Source organism: Piliocolobus tephrosceles, chromosome 5 (genome assembly GCF_002776525.5).
Source record: "Piliocolobus tephrosceles isolate RC106 chromosome 5, ASM277652v3, whole genome shotgun sequence".
Classification (NCBI taxonomy): Eukaryota; Metazoa; Chordata; class Mammalia; order Primates; family Cercopithecidae; genus Piliocolobus; species Piliocolobus tephrosceles.
In genome coordinates, this window is record NC_045438.1 from 124,238,415 (window position 1) to 124,249,388 (window position 10,974).

Below are 10,974 nucleotides of genomic sequence, written 5' to 3' on the forward strand. Positions count from 1 at the left end.
GAGTCAGTTGCCTGGAGTTGGCGAGAACCACAGCCCCCATGGGGCTCTCTGTTGTCTGCCCCATGAAGGGTCTTAGTGCTCTGCAGAGTCACCGTCCGTCCTTACGCTCACACAGCCAGTATTGCTCTGGGTTCCTGGGAGGCCTCCTGCAGGGCATAGGACAGTGCCCGCCAACAGAGTCACAGCGAGTCCAGTGATCATCTCTTGGTGATGTAAAATGGCTCCAGGGGTGACCGGTGAGTCAACAGTGTGTCCCTCCCCACCAGTCTTCTAACCTATCATCTCCCCCACAGGCCACCCACAGTGTGCTAGAAATGCCTGCTCTTTTTCACTTTTTCCCTAAAGACAGAAAGAAAAAAAGACAAAGAGCTGAAAAAGCACAGGAGCCAGGTAGTGCAGCAGGGCGGTGCCAACGTGAGAAGCCAGCCAGGGTAGAGGCTCGGCTGGGAGCAGAGGGCTTCGGGGACAAGGGACATTCAGACTCAAGGGCAGCGAGCCCCTCTCCTGTGCTGACATGAGTCTCTCGGACCCCCTCGGCTAGAACTGGAAGGGCCTTTAAACACCATCTCATCGAACCTTGGTTTCAAGTCAACTGATGTTCAAAGAGGCCATGTTATAATTAAGCCAGATTTGTTCTGGCCTTAGAGAATGGAAGAGAAAGTTGAAAAAATAGTTACCTTGGACAGAAAGCCTGAGTTTTACAGCACTCAACCATATAGTGACACCTAATCATTTACCTATGACTGCTCTATGCCTGGTTTCCTCTAGGCCAGTCTAAGTTCCTTCAGGGCCAGGGCCCTTCCCAAGATTCCTCTTGTGTCATGGATACCCAGGAAATGTTGGCCCACATTAGGTAAACAGAAGGAAAAAAAGAATAGCAGATGAAATCCAGGCAGTGAACAGAATAAATGATGAGCAAACAGACACCTCCTAAGTCACCTACAGCTCACTCCTGCTGAGAAGTCAACCAAAATTACAAAGCAGTGTGAGCTAGTAGAAAATCACAGAATCACAAATAATTACAGCAACATTAGTAACAACATCAAGACACGCACATTGTGTAGCATAGTATTTTGTCACAGAGCCTGTCCATTGCGGCCAAGTACTGCTGGCAGGGCAGGTCTGGACCATCTTTACACCACCCAAGCCCTAAAGTCTCGCAGTGAGGAGTCGTCCCCAGGAAAGGCCCATTTGTTCTTTCCTGCCTGAAGCCCAGGCAATGCCCAACAAACTCAATTTTCACACGTTCCTGGAATGAAAATAGCATTTGTCAGTGCCTGCCCTGTGTTTATCAGGCTCTCCAGGAGGAAGCGAGACGTTTGGAAAAAGCCTGATCTAAAATTACCATTGATTTTTTTGAAGTCACTGTTTCATCCATTTTGAAATTTCAAAAAGCATCCAGAGGGTGCAAGATTTTGTAACACTCCTCGAATAGCAGCCCAAGTTTGAGTCCGCTCTGCTCAGGGCATGCTCCCCACTCCCGTGTGTCCTTGTAAAGAATGCAGGAGGGCGTGACCTGGGGTTTCCTTCCTTGGCTATTCTCCTGGCACGGGTAATGTGAATCCTCCAGCTGTATTAGGGAATATTTTCATCTTCCTTCTGTTGTCCCCTGCCCTAGAGAGGAAAGAAAGAAGGGGAGGGACTAACATGACTGAGCAAATAGATCTGCCAGCAACATGTTAGGCCTTGGCTCACGCTCACACACACGCATGTATTGGGACAGTTTGTAACTAAGGTCTTCTGTATTTACACAGCACTTATCTGTGAGTCGTTTCACACCCACCCACAGAGCACAGTGAGCCTTGTAATCCCTCGATGCCTCAGTCTCTTCATCTGTAAAACGGCAATAATGATACGTGCTGCCCAGGGTTGCCGTGAGGACTGGCAAGGTCAGCGTCTTACAATGCCTGCACCAGGTCAGGCTCAGCCACCCCTTACGGGCTATAAGGTCTTCTTGCCCTTATTTCATACCCGAATCACGGAGATGTGATGTGCCACTGCTGGTTGGTGCATTTGAGGTCCCTGACTCCCAGTTGAGGACCCTTTCCCAGCTCTGCCATGGGACTAGTCTGCAATGAACCAGGTTTGCCCATCCTGAGAACACAGGAGAATTCTAATAAGGACCCCGATGTCCCAGTGCCCCCATACAAACCAACCTGGAAAGCAGTCACCATCGAATTAGGCCAGGCATTTTACTTTCAAACTCCAGATTTTATTTGTGAGGTTTGCTTTTCCACGAGGAGGTCTGTTGCAGACACTTGCAATTGCTTTTAGGGTTTGGGAATTCTGGCTGGGGCACCAGAATAACTTCGTGATCAAGCACTCTGTGCACAGTCGCTTGGGCTGTGACACCCAGCAAGTGTTCCCCTGCCATTTCTCATGGGTGCTACTGAGCATCTTCTAGTTCCTGATGTTCACACTGGGTGTTCTGTTCTAGGCTGTCATGCCATGGACTGCAAGTCCGGGTGGAGAATGGAGGCCTCTGCTCACCAGTGATTCCACGCTAACTGATGTGTATGGCGATGACCCACAGCCACAAAACCTTACTTGGTTTTCAGCATTGTTCAGTATCACATGTAGTCATCTTGATCATTTTCTGATTACTTGAAAATGGGTAAAACTCCATCCGATAGACATGGGAAATTTCTGGTTACTAAAATATAAATTTTTAACTTAAAGAAACTCCTTCCCAATGCCACTGATACCGAAATGTCCACCAGCTCTCTGATTTGGAGTTCATTTTGTTTCTTTCCTTAAATCATTCTCTCATGGTTCCTTTAAGGTCTGTTGGGTGGTCTTCGCAAACAGGAAGTTTCCAGATGCCAGAAAGTGGTTCTCACTTCATGCCTTGGAATATGTGTGAGGGGCATCCACACAGCTAAAGAAGGCAGCTGGATGTTTCAGTGGGGGTGTTGGCTGGGATCTAGTTCCAGCCTTGCCACTTTTCTGTGTGGCGTTGGGCAAGTCACTTCTCCTCTTTGAGCCTCAGTTTCCTTGTGTGTGGAGTAAACTGTTTGTTGGAGAGGAAGTCTGGGTAGCCTGCCTGTTTCGAGTCCCTGCGACCTGCAAGATCTTTGAGAACCTGGACTCAGGACCCAGAGAGATCCTGGGCAAGTCACTTACCGTCTCAGTGCTGGATTAACAGTGAAATAGCAAAACGCCTGCTTCTTTAGGTTTTGTGAGGAGTAAATGGATGAGTACGTGTAAAGTGTCTGGAACAGCGTCTGGCCCGTGGTAAGCAGTCAGTTAGTGTCAGCTTGCACTCTGGGTGCTTTGACAGCAAAGAACGGGGCCTCCCTGAGGCGAGTGGTGTGTCTTACTCATCTCTGTGTCCTCAGCACCTGGTGTGGGACCTGGCAGGCGCTGGCTGAAATGAGAGTTGAATTAAAATTCCGTGAAGAAACATCCAGCTTCGAAGCAGATCTATGAAGAGGAAGGGAGCATTAAGGTGGGTGGGGCGGGGGAGGGGGGGCAGCTATTCTGCAGTGACAAATGTATTCCCTGTCCCCAGCCCTTTGAAGTATGTGTGGCATGGGGGTGGGGGTAGGGGTAGAGAGAAAAATCTTCAGCTCCTCCCGCCCGTCCCCTTCCCCCTTGCCACCCGCTCCTGCGGTGGCCCCGCACAACCCAGCCCATCCCGGTTGCCCCTCTGTCTTCTTTCATCCCATAGTCCAGCCTCAAACTTCAGGAAAACAGTAGTCAAAAAAGAAACAGCCCTCGCCGCCCCTCAGCCCCAGGCCAGCAACCTGAGCTGCAGAAGGAAAGCAGCAATTATGGTTTGGGGTTTCTCCCCCTCCTCTCCAGCTTCTGGACTCACTTTTCATCTTCCTCCTGCCTTTTGAGACCTTCGCATTGAGCTCCACGGGACTGCGCTCCTGGAGTGCCTGGGGTGGGGGCGCGGCAAAGCCCTCACCCCCTCCGAGAGCCCGGGGTGGAGCGGCGGCCCCCGGGGGACAGGCTGGTGCCCCCTCTGCTAATCCGCAGCCCGCAACTCTGGCCCAGCGCCTGGCAGCTCACCCCTCGCCCAAGGAAATTTATTAGCAGAGGCCGCGGGGAGGGCCGGGTTCCTGAGACTTCATTACTCTTACAAAATATACTATGGGACGTTTACTAGTGTCCCATGAAGTGTGGCCATAAATCAGGGGCTCCGAGGCGCTTGTCAGAAGAAATGAGGAAAGTGCGTTTGCTCGCGCCCCCGTGGCCTTGCCGGCACCGGTAGCATCCCTGTCCCTGATCAAGGACACCTCGGCCACCCGCCTGGCCCAGGGACTGGGCACAGAGCTGTCCCAGATTCGCAACGAAAATGTCATCCAACTTCGAATGCACACATGTCACACACTGAATCTCTCCTGGAAATATTTCCTCTGCCAATTTTATTCTCCCGGCCCCAGGGACCTACAAAACTTCTGTGCAGCACGATCCTGTTTCTAATATACACACATGAAGGAAATACCCCCGAAGGTTAGCAGTGATTCTCGCTTGGTAGAACAATCACAGGTGACTTTTATTAACTTCTTTATACTTTCCCAGATTTTCCACACTCTAAAAAAAAAAAGTGTGACTTTTTTTAAAAAAAGTTTTAAAAACATTTTTAAAATATTACTTTTTTAAAATTTAAAAGCCAATCGTGGGAAAATATATTTTCTGTTATTTGTAAAAATGTAAAACTATAAACAACCTACATGTGTAACAATTACTCCATACGTCCAGGACAGAATATCACATACCCACTTAAAATATTGGTCATGAAGAGGTAGGAAATGCTTATGATTTAATGCTTAGCCAAAAAAAAAAAAAAAAAAAAGCAGGCCATTTTTGTATACATATGCTGATTAGTAGTATATAAAAAATATACATAAAGGAATATTGTTGTATTAGGGTGTAGATTTCTGGAATCTTTTATTTTTTCTCTTGTTTTCCAGTGCTGTGTAGTGTGGTTAGTCTTTTTGTAATTTTTAAATGTTTGAAAAGAGAAAAGAAAATGCAAACTGGGTCTTGGCCTCCTGTACCCCCCTCCCCCATCCCAGCTCAGTACCACACACGTGCTGTCGCCCCACATTAAAACATGAGGCCCGGGGTGCCGTGGTGGGCTCAGTTCCGTTAGGACAATCTGGAACAATCAGCTCCACCAATGAACTTTTTATGGAGTTTTTGACTTTGAAGCTAAGTAATGAGACTTGGCCCCTGACCAGGCCTTGAAATGTTCAAAGTGGCCTCCCCATGTCAATTAGCTAATCTGAGGCATCCGAGGTAGGCCAGCGGGCAGGCGGGCAGTGAGGCCCTGGTTGATGGAGGAGGATGGGAGAAGTAGGTCTCCCTGCCCAAAGCCAGATGAAGAGTTTGAGGGTCCTGTTCCAGTCTATGGCCAGACTGGGGGATGTTGGGGGAGTCTTTCTGAGACCCTCCACCCAACCTCTTCCTTCTGTCTTACATCTGCGGACAAGTTCAGAGAGGGAGGCAGGTGAAAGATATGGAATTTTCAGGGCTCTGAGTTGGTCTCCACCTAATCAAAGGAGTGCTTCTTTCAGAAATGAGATTGCTCCTGTTTAAGGAAAACAGGCTGGTCTCGAGCACCCTCTAGCCGGCCAAGATGCCCACTACTAGGAAGTGTCACCCCACGCCTTAGCACAAGCAACGGGTGCTGCCGCTTGTCTCTGTTCAAAGAAAGTCCCCAGGAGTCTTCTAGATGCTGGCTACAAATAAACTATTCCTCTCCCCCACCCCCAAGAATTTTAAAGTAAATTGACCGTGCTCAGCAAAGGGATTCCTCAACCCCAGAAGAGGGGCATGTTTTGCTAGGTTTGGCTTTTGGGGGTTTGGTGGGCTTCCCTGCCCCCCCTTTTTTTTTTTTTGATAAAAAGTCACTCTGTCCTGACCTGGTGGAGTGGGTGCAGGTGAGCCTCTGGCCTACCCCAGATGATCACCCCAGGTAATCACTCCACATTCTGAATGGGTCTCACAGCATTTGGAATATCAGTGGCTTTTGGTTTTGATTTTTAAAAAGGGAAGAAAAAAAAAAAACCTTTTGCCTTGAAGCAATGTGTTATCTTGGCAGCTATAAGGAGCCTGGCAATGTTGAGACCTTTACTGGCAGGGCTAAGAAGATGAGCTGGTTGGTTGTGGTGTGTTTAGAAGTTTAAAACAGCAAAAGACATAGTGAGGGTTTGCAGGAGGGGGGTCTGGGCCTGGGGTGGGGGTAGCAAGACCTCCAGATCTGCTCTCCTCTCTACTGTAAATTACAAGCCTGCTTTTTTTAATTTCCTTTCCCAGAACAATGTTATTCATTCAATTCCAAAGTAAACATTGGGCTTAGATACTCAACAGTTTGGGAGAACAAACTGTCCTCGTTGTCAGGGTCTTTACCTGTCAGGGGCCTGATTAAACCCATATATCTCATGGCAGCCATCAGCAGCCACAGTGGGCTGAGGAGGGACCCCGCACCAGCCCCCCCGTTCTACCAGCAGGGCAGCCCCTCGGTGCCAGTCCTGGGCATGCAGGGCTCTTTCACTGGATGGGTGACAGCAGGGTGTCTATTCAGGGCTCCAGCCTGATCCTGGACCTCTGGGGCAAGGGGGCAGATCCGAGGAAATGCTAAGGGCCTGGAGGGCACCAGGGACAGGGGAAGAGGAGAGGAACGTGGTGTTTGAACCGCCTTCAAAGTGATAGATGTTTGCGCTAGAGGGGAGTTGATTTGGGGAGAAATGCGGGCCTCGGGTAGTAAATCATGCAATCGAATGTCGGTGCTAAGAATATGGAAGGCCATTTCCTTTCTCCTAGGGGAAGGCTGCTTAATTAAGAGATCTCCAGGTACTTGACTTTGCTCATAAATTTTAGAGAGCTGTAAAACTCAGTGTGTGTCTGCCTGTGTGTCTGTATGTGCACGAGACGAGGGGAGCAGAGAAGAGTGAGTACATCCAGAGCTCTGTTCAGAGTGGCATTCACAGGACCACTCGCCTCAGCCCTTTTGTGACTCAGTTTCCCCATGTTGGGAATGGCAGAAGGAAGCTCTCACATCCCTGCCTGCAGATACATATCAGGACGCCGAGGTGGAAAGCATGCGCCCTGATTGCTGAATGAATAGAAGGGCGCTGGGGCCCCCACAGGGGGAGAAGGGGAAGGATGACTTTGATCAGGTTGCCAGTGTTGGGGTGGGGGTGGGGGGACACAGAGCCCAGACCCAGCCTCCAAATGACAGTTGCAGATGTCAGGAGTAACAGCTTCCATCCTTCCCAGCCCGCGCCCCAGGGATGCCCCAGTTTCTCTGGTGAGCCTTCCTCAGAAACCCGTGACTGGGATCTAAAGTTTCCTGCTCTCCTCTAAGGAATATTTAATTTCCATAGTACAGGCTGTTTCCCTTCCAGAAGAACTCGTTTCCCCTCCTGGCTTATCTGATCGTGGGCATCTCCGAGAGCAACTTGTCACCTATCATTTTCCACAGAAGCGAACATTAGCAGTTGGGGAGCTGTGAGGGGGGCTCCTGAGGAGCCCATGATGCTGAGACAAGGGGCTGGGGGGAGAAAGGCAAACTCAGTGCAGGAGGCAAAGGAAAGGAAAAGCAGTCTGTCCTGGAACAGCACTAGCCAAGTCAAGGTTTTGTTAGTGGAAAGAAGGTACTTTTGTGTGGCACTTTCCATCCATAATGCGCCTTAACTCTACATAAGGCTTGGTTTCCGCAAGGTCACAGTGAGTGGGTAGGCTGTGATTATGACTTCATGTGGCAGAAAGGACAGCTCAGCCGAGAAAGGGAACATGGCCTGTCGGTAGGTCACACTGCCAGAGATCGGTAAGTCCCATTCTCAAACCCACGCCTTCCAGGTTCTCACCATGCTGGGTCAGCCAGCAGAGGCACAGCACACAGAGCGCTGCAGACCAGAGGGGCTAGGGAGACGCCTTGCATCTAGTCAGGATCGCTCACTAATGGCATGAGATGTTATGTGACAGATGTGTGGAAGGTGCTCTGACTTCTGTGGTTCCAATCAATGCCCTTGACTTAGGCACTATCCATGGTGATGGTGTCCAGTGTCTGGGATGGTTTGGGGGCATTCTCGGCCTGCTTTGTTCTTGTAAGCTCTAGATTTCATTTGATAGTGAGGACTGGTGAGGATCAAATTAGACAATGTCGGTGAACATACAGGCATGAAATGAGCTCTCAAGACACATTGGTTCCATTCTTCCAGAAAATTGGAATATGCATTTGAGCACGTTCAACTGGCAGGCCGGACACGTTGGCTCACGCCTGTAATCCCAGCACTTTGAGAGGCTGAGGTGGGTGGATCACCTGAGCTCAGGAGTTCAAGACCAGCATTGCCAACATGGTGAAACTCTGTCTCTACTAAAAATACAAAACATAGCCGGCCGTGGTGGCACATGCCTGTAATCCCAGCTACTTGGGAGGCTGAGGCAGGAGAATCACTCGAACCCAGGACGGGGAGGTTGCAGTGAGCCAAGATCGCACTACTGCACTCCAGCCTGGACAACAGAGAGAGAGACTGTCTCAAAAAAAAAAAAAAAGCAACTGGCAACGCTGCAGCTCTACCTCAAGTTGAACCTGTTGAGAACCTGTTGAATGCTAGAGCCAGGTTTGTTTATGGGACTCCTTCCCTCCAAGATCACAACGTCAAGGATATGGAGAGTGGAGATAAGGAAGCAGGGGAGAAGTCTGGCACTGCAGAAAGTGCACTGAATGCTACAGGAAGTGCACTGAGGGCTCCAAGGTATTCCAGTCCCTAAGCACGCTCCCCCTGGGTCCATGGTTCCATCAGATCATTGTGGAGATGTTAAATGTTTTCTTGTCTATTTTTTTCATAATAAATATGCACTGCTTATATAATGCCTGAAATAATAAAATGTTAAGAGAAGATTTACATTACATGCCCTAACATATAAAACCCCTATTTCGTTTCCTTGCCACAGTTACTGAGGTGCATTATAAGGTAAATTAACTTTATGAAAACTCCTTTTAAGAGACAAGCCCTTCTGAAGGATTGCTGTTACGTGGTTCAATGAACAAACATATACCGACCATCTCACATGTGTCAGGCACTGTTCGAAGTGTTGGTGACACAGGCATAAGGAAGTCACTCTCCCTGACAGCACCGCACAGCTGCGCATGTGCCTTGCACCTTCTGCCTCTAAAATGTGTGGGAGACCCAAGACCCACACCAAATTCCTGCCTGGTCAACAAAATGTGGTGGAAAGAGCCCTGGACCAAGGAGTCAGAGAAGGGATGTTGTAGACCTCACTCCGTGTGACTTTGGGAAAACCTCTACCCTTCTCTGAGTCTCAGTTTCCCCCTCTGCACAGCAAGGATTTGGCCTATAGAATTCCCAAGTTTCCCTCCAGCTGTGTGGTCTTGTGATCCTTACTCCTTCTTGCCCAGATCTGGTCCTGGAAACACCTCACCTCCATGGAGTGCTGACCAGGTCTAGGGTTCCCCTGAGCATCCCTCACTCAGCTTGTCTGTGCCAATGACTCGGGTAGTGTGTCTGGCTCTCCTGGCATGGGCTGGGTCTGGGTCTAGAACAAACAGCCTTTCCAGAAGGCAAGGGGTGGGCTTGTACTTGCCCCCCTGCCCCCGGGCCCTCCTTTCTCTCTCCACCCCACCATGCAGAATGAAGGAAGAGCCCAGGTGAAAAGCAATATAAAGAAGACCTGAAGCACTCCCAACTTTAAAGGAAATATGAATCAAAAAGGCAGAGGAGGAGAGGAGTCCAAAGGCAATACACAGGTCTTTGCCAAGTATGGAAAAATAGGCCACGAAGTTTCAACCAGACATCACGCCCAGTCTTCTGTATCTGGATGAGAGATGCCTGCTCTGAGCTAATATTCTACCCCTAATATTTAGCACAGTGTCCCTTTTAATTTACAGTCAAATTCAATGTATCTAGAGATCAGTGTGTGTGTGAAAAGGTCTCTTCCCTGGAACTCATGGTTCAGGTCCGTTTACTACCATCAGGGTGACATAGAGCACATCCCGCCTCTCCGATTCACCTTTTGCACATGGAGGGAGGCCTCCACATCCGCCCTGCATGGACCTCCCAAGTTCTTCCAGCCCTGACTGCTGGGGCATGCAGGACAGGACCCTGCAGGTGAGGCTGGCTTTGGTGGCACAGCTTCCCCAGGGAGTGGGGCAGCCATCCCAGCTGGCCTCCAACATGCTGACCAGCCACCACCGGGCACAGCGGGGGTGTGGTTCATGGCTCTGCTGGCTTCTACGCTGCATATTTTAGAGGCCGCCCTGAAAACTTTTGCAGCAGCCAGCATCCCAACTCCCTCTCTTCCTCTGATCTCAGTGAAAACAAGTTGGCCACATCAAAATGCTTGTGAAGGAGATTTAAGGCGCTGTGTGGGCCCGGCTACTTCCCGGAGGCCTGGCTGCCGAGTTGACTTCCTATGGCTCAATTTGCCTTGGACAGCCCAGCTTGCGCCTTCTGTCCCCACAGTTATTAGCACTGCCTCCTTTCACACTCAAGTGTGACTGAATTTGGAAGATAAATGTATGGTGACCTGCCCACAGGGCAGAGTGGCCTTCCCAGGAACAGGAGGTTGTACCAAGTTCAGGGACACAGACCCGTCATAGGCCAAAATATGAGTAAAAGTTGGGGCCTTTGGGATACACCCACCTGATTTACAGCCACCCAATCAGAGGCAGTGTTTCACCTCCTTCCCTGTAATAGGTATCTCTCAATTTACTCGTCCCCACCTCCTAGATCAGTGGGTCTCAGTGTGGTCCCAGCAGCAGCACCACCTGGAAACCTGTTAGAAATGCACATTCTCAGACCCCACTGCAGCCCTACTAGACTGGGAACTCAGGGGTGGAGCCCAGCAACGTGGATTCTCACAAACCCTCCAGGGTGTGCTGACGCTGCTCGATACTGAGAACCACTGCCCTAGACTGTCCCCAGTGCTAGAGCTGACCCAGAAACTCTCCAGGCCTGTGCCTCCTCCACCTCCTATTAGAGATGGAGAAGCTGA

At 49.9% G+C, this 10,974-nt stretch overlaps 1 long non-coding RNA gene across 1 annotated transcript; it reads left to right on the forward strand.

Annotated features, from left to right (window-relative positions):
• The first annotated feature begins 2,821 nt into the window (after positions 1 to 2,821).
• LOC111543204 lies at positions 2,822 to 4,549 on the forward strand. Its single transcript, XR_002731774.1, has 3 exons — positions 2,822 to 3,234; positions 3,339 to 3,448; positions 3,671 to 4,549. It is a non-coding gene; the product is annotated as an uncharacterized LOC111543204 (long non-coding RNA).
• Positions 4,550 to 10,974: the final 6,425 nt, after the last annotated feature.